Here is a 21053-nt window from a genome sequence, read left to right as displayed (position 1 = left end):
TAACCTTCCTTCCACACAACCCACCAACCATCCTCCTAACCTTCCTTCAGCACAACCCACCAACCTTCCACCTCCCTTCCACACAACCCACCAACCCTCCACCGAAACTCCCTTCTGCACAACCCAGCAATCTTCCTCCTAACTTCCCTTCAGCATGACCCACCAACCTCCACCTAACCTTCCTTCCACACAACCCACCAACCCTCCACCTAACCTTTCTTCCACACAACCCACCAATCTTCCACACAACCCACTAACCTTCCACACAATCCACCAACCCTCCACCTAACCTTCCCTCCACACAACCCACCAACCCTCCACCTAATCTTCCTTCCACACAACCCACCAATCTTCCACACAACCCACCAACCTTCCACACAACCCACCAACCCTCCACCTAACCTTCCTTCCACACAACCCACCAAACTTCCACCTAACCTTCCTTCCACACAACCCACCAACCATCCTCCTAACCTTCCTTCAGCACAACCCACCAAACTTCCACCTCCCTTCCGCACAACCCACCAACCCTCCACCTAACCTCCCTTCTGCACAACCCAGCAATCTTCCTCCTAACCTCCCTTCAGCACGACCCACCAACTTCCACCTAACCTTCCTTCCACACAACCCACCAACCCTCCACCTAACCTTTCTTCAGCACAACTCACCAGCCTTCCTCCTAACCTCTCCTCAGCACAACCCACCAACCTTCCACCTAACCTTCCTTCTGCACAACCCATCAACCCTCCACCTAACCTTCCTTCAACACAACCCACCAACTTTCCACTTAACCTTCCTTCCCCACAACCCACCAACCTTCTTTTGTCCTTCCTTCTACCCAAAATCTTCCTCCCTTTTGTTTTTCCTTTCATTCTTCCTTCTGTGTCTCATAAGGGACACACCTGTATCATGGTCTGATGGTTCTCCTAGAGGACCTGGACTAATATTTATTGTGAGTAAGATTTTGGGCTCTGGAGTCACAATAATTTGGGTGGTAATCTGACTCCATCCATCCTTGATATATGAAATCAAGCAAGTAATGTAATCTCTTAAAAGTGCCAATCTTCTCATCTTAAAATCATAGTTGTTTTTTTGGATTCTATTAATCAGGCTTATAAAATGCTCAGCACAGAACCTGGCATACAGTAAGTACTTGAAAAGTGTTAGTTATTCTTATTATTAGATATGGGGGGTGAAGGGAAGGAAGAAGTCAGGGATAATTTTTAGGTTTCTAGGCTACTTACAATATATAAAGTAATCACAGATATTTCACTCAACTCTCCTTTTTCATATAGCAGATATCCTTTTGAGTACGAAGAGATTAGGAAATCTTTCTTTTCTTTCCTCCCTACTCCTAAATTTCTTGACTCCTGTAGTTTTCATAGCTGATGAAAGATAAACTACTAACCTATTCATCAACATGGACATAAGAAAGGATTCTTGGCGGGGCATGGTGGATCACGCCTGTAATCCCAGCACTTTGGAAAGTCGAGGCAGGCATATCACTTGAGGTCATGAGTTCGAGACCAGCCTGGCCAATATGGCGAAATCCCGTCTCTACTAAAAATACACAAAAATTAGCTGGGCGTGGTGGTGTGTGCCTGTAGTCCCAGCTACTCAGGAGCCTGGGGCAGGAGAATTGCTTGAACCTGGGAGGCAGAGGTTGCAGTGAGTGCTGAGATAGCATCATTTGCATTTCAGCCTGGGTCTCACAGCAAGACTGTCTCAAAAAAAAAAAAAAAAAAAAAAGGAAAGAAATAAAGAAAGGATTCTTCTGACTCTGGAGTTTAGATAGTAGCCTTTTACCACATTACCCCAGTCACCCCTACTTCTGGTAGGAGACAAGCTATGAGAAGTTTCTTCTCCCTTAGAGAGGAAAGGCCCCTTTAGAGCTCTTTCATGTAAGAAGGGAGGAAAAGTTACCAAACCTCCTTGAGGAATTAAATTAGGACAAAAGTAGGTGGGGGAATCCTAAGTTAAATGCTTTTCATAAATAGCATTTTATTTAGGATAACTTAGCTATTGTCCTAATAGCTAAGTACAGGAGCATCTTTGGGTTGTCCTGCGTTATGGAGGCCCCCTGACCTAAGAACATGTTATATATTGATCAGGAAAGGAATTAGATATAGACTTGGAAGTGATCTCTGTAAAGTCAGAAGGAGGATCCTGGGACTCTAAGGGCATATGCACAGGACAGTGAGCAAGAAGTGAAGTGGCAGGGGAGCCGGGCACTGTGGCTCATGCCTGTCATGCCAGCACTTTGGGAGGCTGAGGTGGGAGGATCACCTGAGCCCAGGAGTTTCAGACCAGCCTGGGCAACATTTTAGAAATGTTTAAAATTTTTCTACATGCATGGTGGCGTGTGCCTGTGGTCCCAGCTGCTTGGGAGGGTGAGACAGGAGGATGGCTTGAGCCCAGGAGGTCGAAGCTACGGTGAGCTGTGATGGCACCACTGCACTCCAGCCTGGGTGACAGAGTGAGACCTTGTCTCAAAACATAAATAAATAAATAAATAAATAAATAAGAGATGACAGGTATACTGTAAAGTGCACACTAGCAAATGATCTTTCCCTTTCTCAAATACTTATAAAGCTTAAGACAGGGCCAGAATTCAAATCATAGACTGGCATATAGAGTTTAAACTAGTAAAATTAGAAAGGGAAAATGTAAACTCCTGAACAAAATTTTAAGAAGTTTATTGTATAAACCTGGAATGTGGAAAATCTAGCTGAGCAGTTTATATGAAAAATATTATGGGTTTTATTTAGGCTAACTGCCAGTGCCATGGGAGCCAACAGTGTAATTTTAGCTTGTAAAGAAATGAGTGCAATCTCTGCCTGCATTGAAGTATAATATTCATTTAATAACGGGAAACTTCAGCTTTCTTATCTGCAAAATTAGACTCTGGATTAGATGATTTCCAGGTCCCATACAGTGCTACTATTTTGTGAGTATATGAGTCTGTGACTTAGAAGTTCTAAACTTGAATTCCTGCATTTTCAGAAAATGACCATGGGAAAGAAACATAGGCTTGACGAAAACAGGTAATTCATTTCTCTGGTTAACTTTATAGCTTGGATAATCTCCAAAGAGAAAACAAAAAAGATTCTTTTTCTGTGTGTGTGTTGACCTGACCCACAGATATACACCATGTCAAGCTTCACACAGAACTATTTTGCTTCAGGTGGCAAGCCTGAGAAACCAGTTTTTCCTGAAGTTTGCCTGATAAATACGTTTATGATGAGCTGTACTGTCATTCTTCTATCTTGGTATAGCCTTGGAGGGCCCCTCCTAAGTTGGCCAACTGCCTGTTGACATTGGTAATCAAGGATTTCAGAGGCAGACATCAAGGCCAACATGGGGCAATGATAGGAGGGACTAGAGTGCTCTGCTGTCCGACGCTGCGGGAAGGCGTGGGTCCAAGTTTTAGCCACAGCATAATAGGTGGTCTGTGATGGTTTTGTGGGTAACCAGTGAGCTTCCCCAATTGATCAGTGCAGTTATCATTCTATTTTAGACCCCTAATTGGTATTTCCAAGCATTTTAAACACGTCTTGAGAAAAAGGCAGTAAAAGAGACTAAATCTGGGGAAAAGTAAAGCTTCAGTAAAAATAGCATTTCAAATATTTCAGCTGGGATCTCTTTGTCTAGCTAACAGAGGTTTGGAGACTGGATCAGAAGGCCTGCATCTCCTTCCCCTTCTGCATTTAGCCAGGTATATGCCCATGGGCAAGCCATTGAACCAATCCTGGGCCCCCGTTTCCTCACTTACAAGATGAAGAGGAGCCCCACCTTGCTACTTCCAAGAGTGTAGGCGCTGAGCACCTTTGGGTTGCCCTGGTTTGTGAAGGCCCCCTGAACTAAGAACGTGTTATGTATTGATCAGGAAAGGAATTGGATATAGGTTTGGAGGTGATCTCTGTAAAGTCAGAAGGAGGATCCTAGGATTCTAAGGGCATATGCACATGGCAGTGAGCAAGGACTGAAGTTACAGGACTCCCAGGTCCCTGTCTCAGGTAAGTCCCTTCCAGGTGTTGGCTGAGTTGTTCTATGGCTCATTTTCTTAATTGTGTCAAGCAGAAGAGGTCACAGAGGGTGGGGCTTTGGCCAATGTATCACGTTCTCAAAGTTCTGAAAAAAGGACAGAGGGAGCAGAAAGGCCAGAAGAGGGGTTTCCACAGCAAACTGACCACAACTGACTATCCCATTCTCTTCCCAGACTGGAAGGGACAAGGGCACCAGGTAGCTGCAGCCTCCATGGTTTCATAAGTACCTTCATCCCTTTAGCACCATAGCCACCAACTTGAGCAAGGACATCAATATCTTTAACAAACAGGGGAAGTCCAGGAGATGGTAATTAGGTAAACTTTTGGAGATTTTGGGGGAATCCATAGATGTTTATCTTTTCAAGAGATAGACTCCCTTTTAAATTTTGGTAAAATCTACATAAATGTCATTTACCATTTTAGCCATTTTTACATGTACAATTCAGTGGAGAGGCCCTTTTTGATAACTTCTGTTCTCTCCATGTGCTAATGTAGACTGTGTACTCCCTGCTAGGAAGATTCCTGGTTGTTCTGCAGGGTCATTCTGAGGGCTTCATCCAGTTAAGTGGATTTAGCTCCTGCAATAGGGGAATACCCCAAAATACAAGACAGAAGATTATTCTGTGGTCATTTATCCTTGATACTGATGAGATCAGATTTGCTGCTGTGTCCCTTTAATTTTTATCTCTGCATTGTCCCTAACTACTCATCTTGACCTGTGGCTTGCCCTTGGGCCTGATCTCTTTCATTATAGTGTATTTTGGTTCTCTGCTGACTCCTGGCTCATTGTGACTATTTAAAAAAACCCTATTTTTCTTGGGATGTGACTTGTCTGCCCCTTCAGTGGTCCTTGCAGAACTTATTTGTCAGATATGATTGACAGCTTCTGCTCTCTACCTGAGCTCCAATCCCATGTCCCTGACTGCCTACTGGCCATTTGCTCTGGAATGTGCAGGTCATTGTTCTGCCAAGCAGATTGCAACATGTCCAAAAACAACCTTCTTTTTTTTTTTTTGCCACAAACCCGCAGCTCATATAAACTGTCAGTCCCTGTCAGTAGTCCATGAAGTTATTTAGATACAGAGAAGCAAATTCCTCTTTGATTTGATCTCCTCTTTCATCACTCTCAGCTGTTCAGCCCCTAGAACAATCAGGCTTTCCTTCAAATATTGATCTTGTTTCTGTCCTTCCCTCTCTCCTATGCCCATTTCTAGGCCCTTACTTCCTCTAATATCATCTAGTGTTCATATAGCCTTTCCCTGATTCAATTCCCTGTGAAAGACTGAGGCCAGACCTAGAATACCTTCATTAATCAAATCATGTCTATTCAAAACCCTGAAGTTCTTCTCTATTCATACAGACTTCTTGCTCTTCTTTGCTGTCAAAATTTCCTCTAATCTGATCCCATATTAGACGAAATATTTCTGCCAGGTGGCTATATTGTAATGGGAAGTTTAATGGACTTGGAGTTAGTGGATCTGCTTTCAAATCCTAGCCCTGTACTCAGCAGAATGACCTTGGGCAATTCACTGACTCTTGAAACCTTGAATCCCCGCTTGCAAAACTGGGGTCATAATACCTATGTCATAGGGAAGTTTATGAGATTGTAGTAATATGTGTGGAGGCAGTTTAGCATTGTGCTGAGAACCCATGTTTGGGCTGACTTACTTGGTTCAATACCAGGCTTTCCCACCCAGTAACTATGTGACCTGAAGCAAGTTCCTTAGCCTCTCTGGGTTTCATCACTTTCATCTGTAAAATGGATACACTACCTACGAGGTAGCATATACCTCATAAGTCTGTAGTGACAATTAAATGAGATAATATATGTAAAGTGCTTTAACACAGCGCAAGGCACATTGTAAGCTTTAATAGGTTTAAACTATTATAATTATGCAGTAAGAGACCTAGTATAATCAGCACTTGATATATGTTTGGTAAGTTTGTTTCTGTGAGACAGTATCTCACTCTGACACCAACACCAGTGTGCAGGGATCATAGCTCACTGCAGCCTCGACCTCCCAGGCTCAAGCTATCCTTCCACCTCAGCCTCCCAAGTAGCTGGGACTACAGGCGCACACCTCCACACCCCGCTAAATGTTTTTGTTTTTGTTTTTTTTTTCTTTTTTTGAGACAGAGTCTGGCTCTGTCGCCCAGGCTGGAGTGCAATGGGGCCATCTCGGCTCACTGCAAGCTCCACCTCCTGGGTTCACGCCATTCTCCCGCCTGCCTCAGCCTCTCTAGCAGCTGGGATGACAGGCGCCGGCCAACACGCCCGGCTAATTTTTTGTAGTTTTAGTAGAGACGGAGTTTCCCCATGTTAGCCAGGCTGGTCTCGATCTCCTGACCTCGTGATCCGCCCATGTTGGCCTCCCAAAGTGCTGGGATTACAGGCTTGAACCACCGCGCCTGGCCATTTTTTTGGTCTTTTTTTGTAGAGAAAGGGTCTCACCATGTTTCTCAGGCTGGTCTTGAATTTTTGGGCTCAAGCAATCCGCCCACCTCAGCCTCCCAAAGGGCTGGGATTATAGGTGTGAGCCGCCGCGCCCAGCCTAAGTATGTTGATGAATTCATCTTATTCAGATGATCTTACTTCCCACTAATTTTTGCTATGTACATTCTTATGCCACCCTTCCTCCAGACAGGCTGACTGCTTTGGTTTTCCATGAATATATCTTTCACTTTTCCTGCCTTTGATAATGGTTTCCTACTATAATTTATAATTCATCACAGGAAATATTAGGTGCTATATAATTTCTAGAATGTCATAATTTCTCTTTCCTGCCAATCCAGATTCTTTCCATTCTTTAAGGTCTCTCCTAAACCTTGGCTTGGTGACACTTTCCCTCATTACTTCTGTACTTATCAATGTCTCATTTTTCTGAACCAATTACCCTTGGCTTAGCGCTTGATGCCATTAATCTGTCAGGTACACTTAGCTGCTGTTTCCCATATATTCGTTTTGTGTCTTCAACTAAAATGAAAACATTCCTCAATCCAGCCTTGTTTCAGAACATGCAGTAAATATGTAGTGACTATTAAATCTATTAGATCCAACATTCTACAGTCATTTTTCGGGTCTGCAGCCTCTTATTAAAAGAGTAGCCTATGAGAGTGGGCAGAGGGTTTGGGAATAAGAAGTTCCTGCTACATTGGACAAGGTCCTTTGGCCTCTGGGCCATGTTGTCAGAGAAGTGCTTAAGCACAGGGGTCCCGGAGGTGAGGGGCTAGAAGTAGACCATCAGACCATCCCTGACACAGACAGGAAAGTGTCCCCATTCAAATCTCATTCTTGCTGTGACAGGCTTTGTCTTTAACTGGTTTCTCAAACTTCTTGCACTTTTACACAACATTTGCCCTACAGAGAAACTGGTTTTGCATGAAACTTCCCATGGCTTGAAGCAAGTCTCCATGACGGTGTTTGCATACCATTGGGGTTTTATTCCTCCCATGCAACACATGCCAATAAAGATGAAGTGGCATTCAGATGACGTGATAGGAAGGACATCACTGCAGCCTGCAAAGCAGAGAATGTTTGAACTATGCGAAAGAGTCATATCAGGATTTCACAATTACAGAGAAGGCCAAGAAAGACTAGTCAAGAATGCAAGGTGAATAACACTGTCCCTGCCCCAGTTCTCACGGGTACTGTAACCTCCACTGAGCTCCCATTTCTCTGCACTCCTGTAGTATATGTTATCTGGACTACACAATTCAGTTCTGCATTATACAGTGTCCTTTAAAAATTGCTTTGTGTGTTGTGGTCTCCCAGCTAGTTGTAAGTTGCTGAGAATACAGACCACATCTTATACTTCCTTGCTGTCGTGTATAGAGCCTCACAATACCATTTAACTCAGTGTTGGGCACAATAAAATTCTCAACAGTAAATGTTGATGGATTTGATTTTGGAAATGCAAATGTATAAAAAGTGGCCCTGCAAAGGAGAATGAGAAGACTCGCTTCCTTTTGAGGGCTGTGGGCCTGGGAGTCCCATCGTCTGTTGCGGCGTTGCCAGTAGCAGCAGCCTCCTTTCAGGGGACGGGGAGTCAGTACAGCTCCAATAGGACACATGGTTTCAGTGCTTTCCCACTCAGGAGAAGACCTCCTAGCACAGTGCCGGAGACCCTGCCCTGATTCCCCTTTCTCCTCCCAACCACAAAGGCCATGCAGGTAGAACTTGAGGGGCATCAGAGATTATCTGACTGAACTCCCTTGTTTTGTAGGTGAGGAAACAAGGCAAGAGCAGCTGAGGGTGGTGGAGGGCCTATGCATGGGCTTTGCAGTTAGGCAGTACTGGACTCTAATCCCAGTGCCATTACCCTTTAGCTGTGCGATTGTGGGAGAGTCTGTTAACATCTCAGAGCTTCAATTTCCTCATCTTTAAAGTGTAACAATGGCGATCCACAGGAAATGTTGTAAAAACTCAGTGAAATAATATGCAAACACAGTGCTTGGCAATAATAGATGCTCAATACCTGTTCGGTTCTCTACTTTCCTTCTCTTGAGTCTCCTGCCCAAAGTCATAAAACAATATAGTGCTAGCCTCTCCTGTTTTTCAAGCTGTTTTCTTTCAATCAGGTACTAAAGCTAGCCACCTACCCACTAGAAAATTAGGCTCAACCATTAACAAATTTTTTAATGCTCAAATTTTTAACAAAATTTTTAATGCTTGCCGGACACGGTGGCTCATGCCTGTAATCCTAGCACTTTGGGAGGCCAAGGTGGGCAGATCACTTGAGGTCGGGAGTTGGAGACTAGCCTGACCAACACGGAGAAACCCTGTCTCTACTAAAAATACAAAATTAGCCGGGCGTGGTGGCAGGCACTTGTAATCCCAGCTATTTAGGAGGCTGAGGCAGAAGAATTGCTTGAACTTGGAGGGTGGAGGTTGCGGTGAGCCGAGATCGTGCCATTGCACTCCAGCCTGGGCAACAAGAGTGCAACTCTGTCTCAAAAAAAAAAAAAAAAAAAAAAAAAAAAAACCACACACAACTCAAGATTTTGACATATTTATTTTCAGCACATTTATATACCTTGAGATAAAAGAACTTAAAAGATAGAAATACTAAATTTCAGTGTAAAATTCAAAGGCATTGAGATTTTATCCATTTCCAACTACAACGTTTGAACTTTTGGTACTCCTAAAATAGTACTCATGGCCTTTTACCCCTTAAAAAAATAAAAAAATTCTGGCTTTGGTATATTTACATGCTTTGCTTTGCAACCTGATATTTTTCACCTGTCTTTCTTAAGACATACTCTGCTGTCCATTAATCATCAATCGGATCTAAAATGAAAACACCACTGTTGGGGTTCTGTTAAAAAAAAATAGAAACTTTTTTTTTTTCTTTTAGACAGGGTCTCACTCTGTCATGCAGTCAGTGGCATAACCATCGCTCGTTGCAGCCTCAAACTCCTGGGCTCAAGTGATCCTCCCACCTCAGCCTCCTGAATAGCTTGGACTACAGGTATTACAGGTATACCCAGCTAAAAAACATAGAAACATATTGGTAACAATCATGTGGTGTGGTTTCGTTTCAGAAATAAAATACACATTCAGTCAGGTGTGGTGGCTTATGCCTATAATCCTGGCACTTTGGGAGGCTGAGGCAGGAGGATCACTTGAGCCCAGAAGTTTGAGACTAGCCTGGGCAACATAGTAAGACACTCTCTCTTAAATAAATAAATAAATAAATAAGAAAATTAGCTGGACATGGTGGTATGTGCCTGTAGTCCCAGCTACTGGGGAGGCTAAAGTAGGAGGATTGCTAGAGCCTGGGACGTTGAGGCTACTGTGAGCTGTGCTTGGGCCACTGCACTCTAGCCTGGGCGACAGAAGAGTGAGACTCTGACTTGAAGAAAAAAAGAAATGGACATTCATATCATTTATAAAAGTGAATGGTTGATGATAAACCTTCTTTTCCCCCATACTGGAAAGGATTTCCTGGGATCATTATTTCTTTTTTTCTCTGCCTCAGCCTCCCAAGTAGCTGGGATTACAGGTGACTGCCACCACACCCGGCTAATTTTTGTATTTTTAGTAGAGAGGGAGTTTCACCATGTTGGCCAGGCTGGTCTTAAACTCCTGAACTCGTGATCCACCCACCTCGGCCTCCCAAAGTACTGGGATTATAGGCGTGAGCCAGCATACCTGGCCAAGATCATTATTTCTTTGAGAATTTTTAGTTAACAGTCATTGTATCTAGCTACAAATCAATCTTTAAGCATGGAACAGAATCAGACTTAGACCAGAAGAAAAATATTATCATGAAAGGCCTCCCAATTGTGATTATTACAATTATCATATTGTGATAGATGGTTCATGATTTAGAGGATCATTTAGGTCCTGCAAGACAGAGAGACAAAGCAGGGGCAAAACTCCCTGGAGTTTTCTTTGTGGAAGGTATGGTAGGCAAAATGATGGTCCCCCAAAATGTTCCCATCATAATCCTCAAAACCTGTCCTATGTTATGTTACATGGCAAGGGAGATAAAGTTGCAAAGGGAATTAAGGTTGCTAGTTTGCAGATCTTAACACAGGGAGAGCATTCTGGGTTATCCAGGTGGACCCAGTGTAATCACAAGGGTCCTTAATAGAAGATGCAGGAGGCAGAAGTCAACCAGAGAGATGGTTGATGAGGTGAAAAGAACTCAAGCTGCTGTTGCAGGTTTTGAAGATGGAGGAAGAAGGCCATGAGCCAAGGAATGCAAATGGCCTCTAGAAACTTAAAAGGACGAGGGAACGGATTATCCCCTAGAGCCTCCAGAAGAGAATGCAGCCCTGCTGACACTTTGATTTTATTAGGGAGACCATTTTTGACTTCTGAATTACGGAACTGTGAGACAATACATTTGTGTTGTTTTCAGTCACTAAGTTTGTGGTAATTTGTTTAGGCAGTGATAGAAAACTAATACAGAAGGTCTCTCCATACAAAGACTGACAGACCATCTTCCTCCAAAGATGCTGTTTGGCCTTCTGGAATTTCACACAACCATGGGTTACAAAGTTCCAAAAGGGACTGAGCCATGGGGAGAGGCTGAAAACCAAAGTTGTGGAGGCACAGTGACCAGCAGTTAGCAGAGAGTGCCTCTCGTGTTTGACACCATAAAGAATGGAGAGGAAATAGAAACGAACTATTAGCCTCAAGAATAGACATGATTAATAGCAATACTTGGTATTTATGGCCAGGTGCAGTGGCTGAGCACTTTGGGAGACTGAGGTGGACAGACTCATTGAGCCCAGGAGTTCGAGACTAGCCTGGGCAATATGACAAACCCCCATCTCTACAAAAAGTACAACAATTAACAATTTTTTAGTGGCAAGCGCCTGTGGTCCCAGCTACTTCAGGAGGCTGAGGTGGAGGAGAGCCTGGGAGAGGTTGAGGCTGCAGTGAACCGTGATAGTGCCACTGCATTCCAGCCTGGGAAACAGAGTGAGACCCTGTTTAAAACAAACAAAACAAAATAACTTGGTATTTATATCACATCTTAGGTTTTGTTTTTTTTTTTATTTGTTTTTTTTTGAGATGGAGTTTCATTCTTGTCACCCAGGCTGGAGTGCAATGGTGCATTCTCTGCTCACTGCAACCTCCGCCTCTTGGGTTCAAGCGATTCTCCTGCCTCAGCCTTCTGAGCAGCAGGGATTACAGGCACCCACCACCATACCTGGCAAATTTTTTTGTATTTTTAGTAGAGACGAGGTTTCACCATGTTGGCCAGGCTGGTCTTGAACTCCTGACCTGAGGTGATCCGCCCGTCTCAGCCTCCCAAAGTGCTGGGATTACAGGTATGAGCCACTGTGCCTGGCCCACATCTTATGTTTCATTAAAGGTTTATTTTATTTTTGAGATGGAGTCTCACTCTGTGTGAGTCTTGCTCTTTTGCGCAGGCTAGAGTGCAATGGCATGATCTCAGCTCACTGCAACCTCTGTCTTTGGGGTTCAAGTGATTCTCCTGCTTCAGCCTCCCAAGTAGCTGGGGTTACAGGCGACCGCCACTACACTTGGCTAATTTTTTTTGTATTTTTAGTAGAGACAGGGTTTCACTATGTTGGCCAGGCTGGTTGTGAACTCTTGACCTGAAGGGATCCACCCGCCTCGGCCTCCCAAAGTGCTGGGATTACAGGCGTGAGCCACCACGTCCGGCCTTATTTTACATAGTCTCATTTAATTCTCCCATTAATGCTATGAGGCAGAAATTTTTATTACTCCGTTTTGTAAACAAGAAAATGTGAAGTTAAGAAAATTATTTTTCCTGCAATTAGACAACAGTAAGTGGAAGAGTTGGGATTCAAACAGATCTGTCTGGTTCCAAAACCTAAGTGCTTCATTACTTGGGTGTCTGTCCTACCTGGACAGAGCCACTCAGCCAGGAAGTCAACGATATGTAGAGATTGCTTGTTAGATCAGGTAATTTCTGCTCGTTAAGTGGAGGTTACGGGCAGACATGTGGACATGGTGCAGTGGTATCCACCCTCCAGGTGTCTGCTTCTCATGAACATGAAGTCTTCCTAAAATGTATCCACTGTCAAACATCACTGCCAGTGGTGGCTTCTTCCTAAACATTTTTAATCGACTGTCCACCATAAGCCTAACTTTGACATGTCTAAAATATAGCTCCACTCTACCTCTCTACCTCAATCAGACCTTTCTCCTGACTTTCCTATTTCTTTTAAGAATTTCATTATTCTTAAACCCAGCCACGGTAGATTCAACATCTATAAAAACTATGACAGCTACTATTGGTTAAGAATGCATTCCTGTTCTTGTGCTAAGCATTTTAGATGTCATCCATTTAATCCTCCCAACAACCCTATGAGGAAGGTACAATTATTAACCCCATTTTATAGATGAGGAAATTGAAGTTTATGTAAATTGCCAAAGGCGACACCATAGCATCTTCTTTCATTACTCATCTCCTTCACCTTCCATAGCTTGTGAGTCGCCAAGTCCTGTCAGTTCTCCCTCTGTATTGTTTCTTGTGTTTGTTGCTTTCTTTCCATGTCCATTGTGACTGTACCAGTCTTGCCCGTTTTTGACCTACGCCTGAATTGCTACCACAGTCCAGCATGGTCTTCCTTGTTCTATAATCTTCCTTGCATCTTTCTAATTTGCTTTGGTCAGAGTAAGCCACCTAAAGTCCCACTTTTATTCCATCTATCTTCAAGTTCAAACCTTTAAACTGGAAAAGATACACCCAAATGTTCCCAGAGGTAATCTCTGGAGAGTGTTATGGTAGCAATATTTTTTAAAGAAATTAAATAACTTAGCTATACTAAAAGCAAAAGAAAAATGTGTTACAACTATATGTTGAAATGATAGGACAAGATGCATATAAAGATTAGCAATCATTGTACCTTATAAAATGTGTGATTCTAGCCTTGGAGAACTCTCACTGGCCATCTGACCATCTCAAATATGCAAATCCTTTTTTGAGAGGCAAATCTTCTCATAAAAAGAATAGTTATGTAAATGTGTTTAATGTTTTCCATGTACTTATACATTTTATTATTAGTATTAAAATAACAAGTGTATGTGGAAAAAAAAACAACTCAATCAAAATAGTAGCAGAGGAAAATAGTAGCTATGGGTGGGGAAGGATGTGTTAATTAATTTGATTGTGGTAATCATTTCACAATATATATGTATATCAAATGTTCGTATAGTATACCTTGAATTAGAATTCGTATCGTATACCTTCTATCTGTCAATTATGCCTCAGTAAAGCTACTGAAAAAAGAAAAAAATTCCACCAAAGGAGAAAACAATAAAAAAATTTCCCTGTCAAGGTAACTATTGAATAAGGTGTTTTGTATATTTTTCTTTACACTTCTCTACTTCTCTGTAATTTACAGACTTTTCCTTTCTTTTTTTTTTTGAAACAGAGTCCTTGCTCTGTTGCCCAGGCTGGAGTGCAGTGGCACAATCTTGGCCTGCGCCACCACGCCCAGCTAAATTTTTATTTATTTATTTATTTTTATTTTTGCTTATTTATTTTTTTTGAGACGGACTCTCGCTCTGTCGCCCAGGCTGGAGTGCAGTGGCGCCATCTCGGCTCACTGCAAGCTCCGCCTCCCATTCTCCTGCCTCAGCCTCCAGAGTAGCTGGGACTACAGGCGCCTGCCACCACGCCTGGCTTATTTTTTGTATTTTTAGTAGACACGGGTTTTCACTATGTTAGCCAGGATGGTCTTGATCTCCTGACCTCGTGATCCGCCCACCTCAGCCTCCCAAAGTGCTGGGATTACAGGCATGAGCCACTGTGCCTGGCCAATTTACAGACTTTCTACAAGGAACATGTATTGCTTTATAATAAAACGTTAGGTCAATAAAGCATAAGGTAAACAAAGGAACCAAGCTCTCCATCATTCCCTGCTACTTATAACATAAAGTCTAAATTCTTTGACTGAGGCCTGATGTAATTTGGCCCAAACTGCTTTCCAGGCTTATTATATACTATTAAATTTAAATGTTCTGCATCAGGTAAACTATTTTAAACACAATTTTTCCTGCTGTATCTCTGTCTTGTGCTTCTTTTTTCTTCCTGAAATGAGCTTCCTCATTCTCTTTCAATATCCCAACTCAATCTATTGTTCAAGGTCTTAGACCCATGGAAAGCCTTTCCTAAGAAAGAAGGAGTCAGTATGCAGTATTTACTATGCGTGCTAGGCCCTCTACTTGGAGCTTTACTTGGTACTTCATCTAACCCTCACAGTAATGCTGGAAGGTTGATGTTATCTTCATTTTGCAGATGAGGAGACTATGTTTCCCTCAAGCCACACAGCCAGTGTATGGTGGAGCTGGAATTTGTCACCGGCTGAATCTTCTGCCCCAGGTCAGCAAGTTCTCCTTTTTTCTAACTTTTGTAGCTCATATCTGAATGATAAGTTTTACCAGTAATCACAGAAGTGCATTCTAAGATAGTGGCATTTCTTATATTATTATTTTTAACTAACTTTGTGGTAATTTTTATTTGTGGTAACTTATATTCGTATTTTTGTTTATCTTCTCAACAAAAGCTCCTTTTGGGAAAACTTGGGATCGAGTCCTAACTTGCTAGTAGTTATTTGTCTTTGAGCAAACTCTTTAACTTTTCTCAGCCTCAGTTTCCTCCACTATAAAATACAAAATAATAATACCTAACTCTGGGGATTGTGAGAGTTAAAAGCCCAGAATAGTCCTTGTACAAAAGAGCTGCCTGTTGTGTATTTGATTTGACATGGTGATAGTTTATCGGATTTCAAATCTATTACATTTCTAGTTTCTTTATAGTAACTAGAAATATAGTTAACCACTATAGTGGTTTGAGATTTTTTTTTTTTTTTTTTTTCCGAGACAGAGCCTTGCTCTGTCACCCAGGCTGGAGTGCAGTGACGCAATCTTGGCTATCTGCAACCTCCGCTTCCCGGGTTCAAGCAGTTATCCTGCCTCAGTCTCTCGAGTAGCTGGGATTACGGGCATCTGCCACTACGCCCGGTGAATTTTTGTATTTTTAGTAGAGATGGTGTTTCACCATGTTGGCCAGGCTAGTCTCAAACTCCTGACCTTATGATCTGCCCGCCTCGGCCTCCCAGAGTGCTGGGATTACAGGCGTGAGTCACGGTGCCCAGCTGCAATATTCTTAAAACTCAGTTACCTAAACTAGAGGAATAGATCTTTTGTGTCAAGACAATAGAAAATTGACTACATATACTTTAAAAGTATTTTTAATTAAAATTGGTTTTTTGCTCTTTGGTCAGAATATCCCATCTTGCTGTTTAACCAACATTGAACAAGAGGTTCAGTTACTGGTTAAAGACTGTTCCAAAGGTAAATGTTTCCATTTATAAACATGAATATTGTGACTGAATGTTGTTACTGTTAGTCCAGAAAGCCACTGTGAATTTAAAAACTTAGTACATTGAGACATATGTTTACTCAGAAAATGAAAAAAAACATTAAAAAATCTCTGGCCTGCAAAAACAGCAATTTTAAAAAACAGATTATTTATATCAGGAAAAAAGGTGGCCAAGCACAGTGGTTCATGCCTGTAGTCTCAATACTTTGGGAGGCCGAGGCAGGAGGATTGCTCGAGTCCAGGAGTTTGAGACAAGCCTGGGCAACAAAGCAACACTCTGCCTCTACAAAAAAAAAAAAAAAAAATTTAGCTGGGCATGGTGGCACATGCCTGTAGTCCCAGTTACTCAGGAGGCTGAGGCAAGAGGACCACTTGAGTCCAGAAGGTTGAAGCTTCAGTGAGCCATGAATGTGCCACTGCGTTCCAGCCTAGGTGACAGAGTGAGACTCTGTCGAAAAGAAAGGGAAAGGGGAAGGGGAAGGGAATTACTGTATTCATTCCAATTATTTTCTTCAGGGTCAGATAAAAAGAAGCCAAACTCACCTAAAGAAACGGTTCATACGGCCAGGTGCAGGGGCTCATGCCTGTAATCCCAGCACTTTGGGAGGCTGAGCCGGGTTGATCACCTGAGGTCAGGAGTTCAAGACCAGCCTGGCCAACATGGTGAAACCCTGTCTCTACTAAAAATACAAAAAGTAGACAGGCATGGTGGCGTGTGCCTGTAGTTCTAACTACTTGGGAGGCTGAGGCAGCAAGGTTGCTTGGGCCTGGCAGGTGGACATTGCAGTGAGCCAAGATGGCCCCATTGCACTCTAGCCTGGGTGACAGAGTGAGACTCAAGAAAAAAAAAAAAGGTATTTGCCACTTAAATTAAAATTTTTGGTGAGCTGTGAATCAACAATTGAGAAAAATTATCCAATAAATATTTTTAGCCTTTTATTTACTTTTTCCCTACTACCACCATTTTTTTTAAATTATGAAAGTACTCTTCAGCCTTTTAAAAGATAAATACACCTGAGGTTAGAAATGACACTTCTATTATTATTACTATTTTACTTCACAGTTATTAAAAGACTTGTCAAAATGCCCTAAGAAGAGCTGTAAATGTGTGTTCCATCTAATATTGAAAATAAAGTTTGGGCTGTAAGTAGCAAAAATCTCTCCTGAGATTACAACTAAGAAATTCTCATTTCTCATTTGTCTAATCCCTATTTGTTATGAATTGTTTTATTAAAACAAAACAAAACCTTAGACTGCTTGGCAGGTCATTAGGATTTTTGTAGGGTTTAAATATTCTACATCTGCCTCTAACAAGATTATCCGACTTTTCTCCTTCTCTGAACAATCTTCTTGAAAGAGTGGTTTATATTTCACAGTTTCCATTTTATTCCTTCTTACTCCTTTTTCGGCTCATTGCAATCTTGCCTTTGCAAGACTGCCTTCAGCAAAACCACTCTCTCCCCAGTCAATTTATTGCTAAATCAAAGAAATACATTTTCATCTTTATCTTACGGGACTTCCCCGAGGTATTAACCCACCAGAAACACACTCTTGCCCTGCTTGAAACTCTTTCTTGGCTCTCTTTCTGTAACAGCCATTTTCACTGCTTTCCTTTCTACTTCTCTAGTTTCTCCTTCTCAGTCTCCCTATGAGCCTTTCTTTTTTTTTTAGACGGAGTTTTGCTCTTTTTGCCCAGGCTGTAGTGCAATGGTACAGTCTCGGCTCATTGCAGCCTCTGCCTCCTGGGTTCAAGTGATTCTCCTGTCTCAGCTTCCTGAGTAGCTGGGATTATAGGCATGCGCCACCATGCCCAGCGAATTTTTGTATTTTTAGTAGAGACAGGATTTTACCATGTTGGCCAGGCTGGTCTCGAACTCCTGACCTCAGATGTTCCACCCGATTTGGTCTCCCAAAGTGCTGGGATTACAGGGATGAGCCACTGCGCCCAGCCTATGAGCTTCTTTAAACCTCACAGTTCTCTTGATTGCCAACATTATTTTGCCTCACTTTCCTGTGGTCACATCGACCATTCATAACTACAATTAAATATGGTGAATGAATCCAAAATCCTTGTTTCTTGCCCAGACACTGTCTCTGACCTTTGGACATTGATAAATGCAATAGCTTACTCCTCTTGAGGTTCCATAGGCCCCTTGAACTTGACATGCTTAAAATTCAACTTCTTACCTTTTCTCTCTGCAAACTAAGCAGCACCACCATCCACTCATTTGCTCAGAAATCTGGGAGTTACCCTTGACACTGCTTTTCCCCTTAACAGCTCATGTCTAATTGTTTGCAAGGTCCTTTTGATTCTAGCTTTTCAACATCTTGTATCTGTCTTCTCATTTCCATTTGGTTCTCTAACTCATATAATTGTTTCCTGTCTTGCTTTATGTCTGCCCCACCTAACCATTCTTTATATGGAAAAGTGTGAATCTGATCTTTCTTGTTTAAAAATTTTTCAATGGCTCCTCCACTGCTTGCCTTGAAAAAAGTCCAAGTCCTTTGATATTTTAGACAGGGTTTCACTGTGTTGCCCAGCCTGGAGTGCAGTGGCACAATCACAGCTCACTGCAGCCTTGACTTCCTGGGCTCAAGTGATCCTCCTGCCTCAGCCTCCTGAGTAGCTGGAACTACAAGCATGTGCCTCCCCACCTGGCTAATTTTTGTTTGTTTATTTGTTTGTTTTTTGAGATGGAGTTTCACTCTTGTTGCCCAGGCTGGAGTGTAATGGCACGATCTCGGCTCACTGCAACTTCTGTCTCCCGGGTCCAAGCAATTCTCCTGTCTCAGCCTCCTGAGTAGCTGGGATTACAGGCATGCGCCACCATGCCCGGTTAATTTTTTGTATTTTGTAGTGGAGACAGGGTTTCTCCATGTTGGTCAGGCTGGTCTCGAACCCCCGACCTCAGGTGATCCACCCGCCTCGGTCTTCCAAAGTGCTGAGATTGCAGGCGTGAGCCACCACGCCTGGCCACATCTGGCTAATTTTTTAAAAGTTTTTTTGTAGAGATGAGGTCTGGCCATGTTGCCCAGGCTGTTCTCGAACTCCTGAGCCCAAGTGATCTGCCTGCCTTAGCCTCCCAAAGTGCTGGGATTACAGGTGTGAGCCACTGTGTCCCATTGGCTATGTAACCCTGAGCAAGTTAACTGTAAACTGGGAAGATTAATAGTTATGAGAATTAAATGAGGTAATATTCAATAAATGTTAGCTATTATTATGATGATTAACATCCTCATTCATGACTTTGAAAATAGTACTATCATTTCCTTAAGATAATTTTTTTTTTTTTTTGAGATAGAGTCTAGCTCTGTCGCCCAGGCTGGAGTGCAGGGGCCCCATCTCAGCTCACTGCAACCCCTGCCCCAGGTTCAAGGGATTCTCCTGCCTCAGCCTCTCGAGTAGCTGGGATTACAGGCATCTGCTAATCCCAGATTAACTGTAACTCCCGGCTAATTTTTGTATTTTTAGTAGAGACGGGGTTTCACTGTGTTGGCCAGGATGGTCTCGAACTCCTGACCTCGTGATCCACTCGCCTGAGCCTCCCAAAGTGCTGGGATTACAAGCGTGAGCCACTACACCTGGCCAAGAAAAATTCATAAAGTAAAATTGTTGGGTATGCATTTTTTTTTTTTTTTTTGAGACGGAGTCTCGCTCTGTTGCCCAGGCTGGAGTGCAGTGGCGCAATCTCAGCTCACTGCAAGCTCCGCCTCCCGGGTTCACGCCATTCTCCTGCCTCAGCCTCCCGTGTAGCTGGGACTATAGGCGCCTGCCACCGGGCCCGGCTAACTTTTGTATTTTTTTTAGTAGAGATGGGGTTTCACTGTGTTAGTCAGGATGGTCTCGATCTCCTGACCTCGTGATCTGCCCGTCTCGGCCTCCCAAAGTGCTGGGATTACAGGCATGAGCCACCGCGCCCAGCTGGGTATGCATTTTTAAAGACTTTCGTAAGCATATTGCCAAACTGCTCTCCAGAAGAATAATACCTGTTTATATTCTCACCAGTGGTATTGAGAAAGTCTGTTTCTCCACATTGTTAACTCAATTGTGGGATTGCCAGTTTTTAAAATAACTGCCAAATTGATAAGTGAAAAATCGTCTAGTTTTTGTAACTTATTGAGTCTGTTTAACAAATCTTTCGCAGAAAGATCAGATACAGACTGATAACATAGTGTTGGCCGGGCTGGTCTTGAACCCCCGACCTCAGGTGTCAGCCTGGCCAAAATGGTGAAACCCCGTCTCTACTAAAAATACAAAAATTACGCAGGTGTGGTGGTGCATGCCTGTAATCCTAGCTACTCAGGAGGCTGAGGCAGGAGAATTGCTTGAACCTGTGAGACCGAGGTTTCAGTGAGCCGAGATCGCGCCACTGCACTCTAGCCTGGGCGACAGAGTGAGACTCCGTCTCAAAAAAAAAAAAAAAAAAATGTTGTTGCTATTTACTTTGTTTTGATTGTACCTCTTAATATTGATGTTTTTCATCTCTTTCAGGACTGAGAACTTACACATTTTTGAACTCCTTTACTTCCCTCTTTCCTTCCAATTCCTTAGGAATGAGCACGCATTTGTGTAATTGAATTGAATAAAATTTAACACATATTTCCTATAAAACTTTTAAGCTCAATAGTCCAGTTTCTTTGTATACCTTTCCTTGGGGAGCACAGAGTGCTGTACTGAGTGTTGGTGACCTGTTTCGAATTTCTCTTTAGTCCCTAACCAGCTATACAACCTTGGGCAAGTCGTTTAACCTCTCTGGATCTCCATTTTCTTACATGTAATGTAAGTGAGATGGTACCAGGTAAATTCCTAGGTATCTTCTAGTTCTCACATCACACAAGTAAACATTTTTCTTCCAAGAAGTTCTTTCCTACTCTGTTGTAAATATTGCCCTCCTCCAACATAGTGTCATCTCTTTGAGGCAGAACTTGCTTCTTTCTAGAACTGTAATTTGTTCAGTGTCGTGAACCCTAAGATAACAGTAGCACTACTATCCCAAAAGTATAGCCAAGACTTCAATGTGAAGTAGGTCTTACTCACTTTTTGTGTGTGTGTGATAAAATCCTTTGAAAATTTGTTGCAGCTGTGCATGGTGTTTCATGCCTGTAACCCCAGCACTTTGGGAGGCTGAAGCAGGAGGACTGTGCTTGATCCCAGGAGTTCAAAACCAGGCTG

At 42.7% G+C, this 21053-nt stretch overlaps 1 long non-coding RNA gene across 1 annotated transcript; it reads left to right on the top strand.

The window, feature by feature from the left end:
* Positions 1-3402: 3402 nt before the first annotated feature.
* LOC140712740 (uncharacterized) lies at positions 3403-20497 on the top strand. The gene is made up of 4 exons (XR_012094455.1): positions 3403-4016; positions 14795-14878; positions 15783-15852; positions 20373-20497. It is a non-coding gene; the product is annotated as an uncharacterized lncRNA (long non-coding RNA).
* Positions 20498-21053: the final 556 nt, after the last annotated feature.

The sequence above is a fragment of the Chlorocebus sabaeus genome, chromosome 11 (genome assembly GCF_047675955.1).
Source record: "Chlorocebus sabaeus isolate Y175 chromosome 11, mChlSab1.0.hap1, whole genome shotgun sequence".
Taxonomy (NCBI): Eukaryota; Metazoa; Chordata; class Mammalia; order Primates; family Cercopithecidae; genus Chlorocebus; species Chlorocebus sabaeus.
This window is presented reverse-complemented; position numbering and strand designations above follow the sequence as displayed.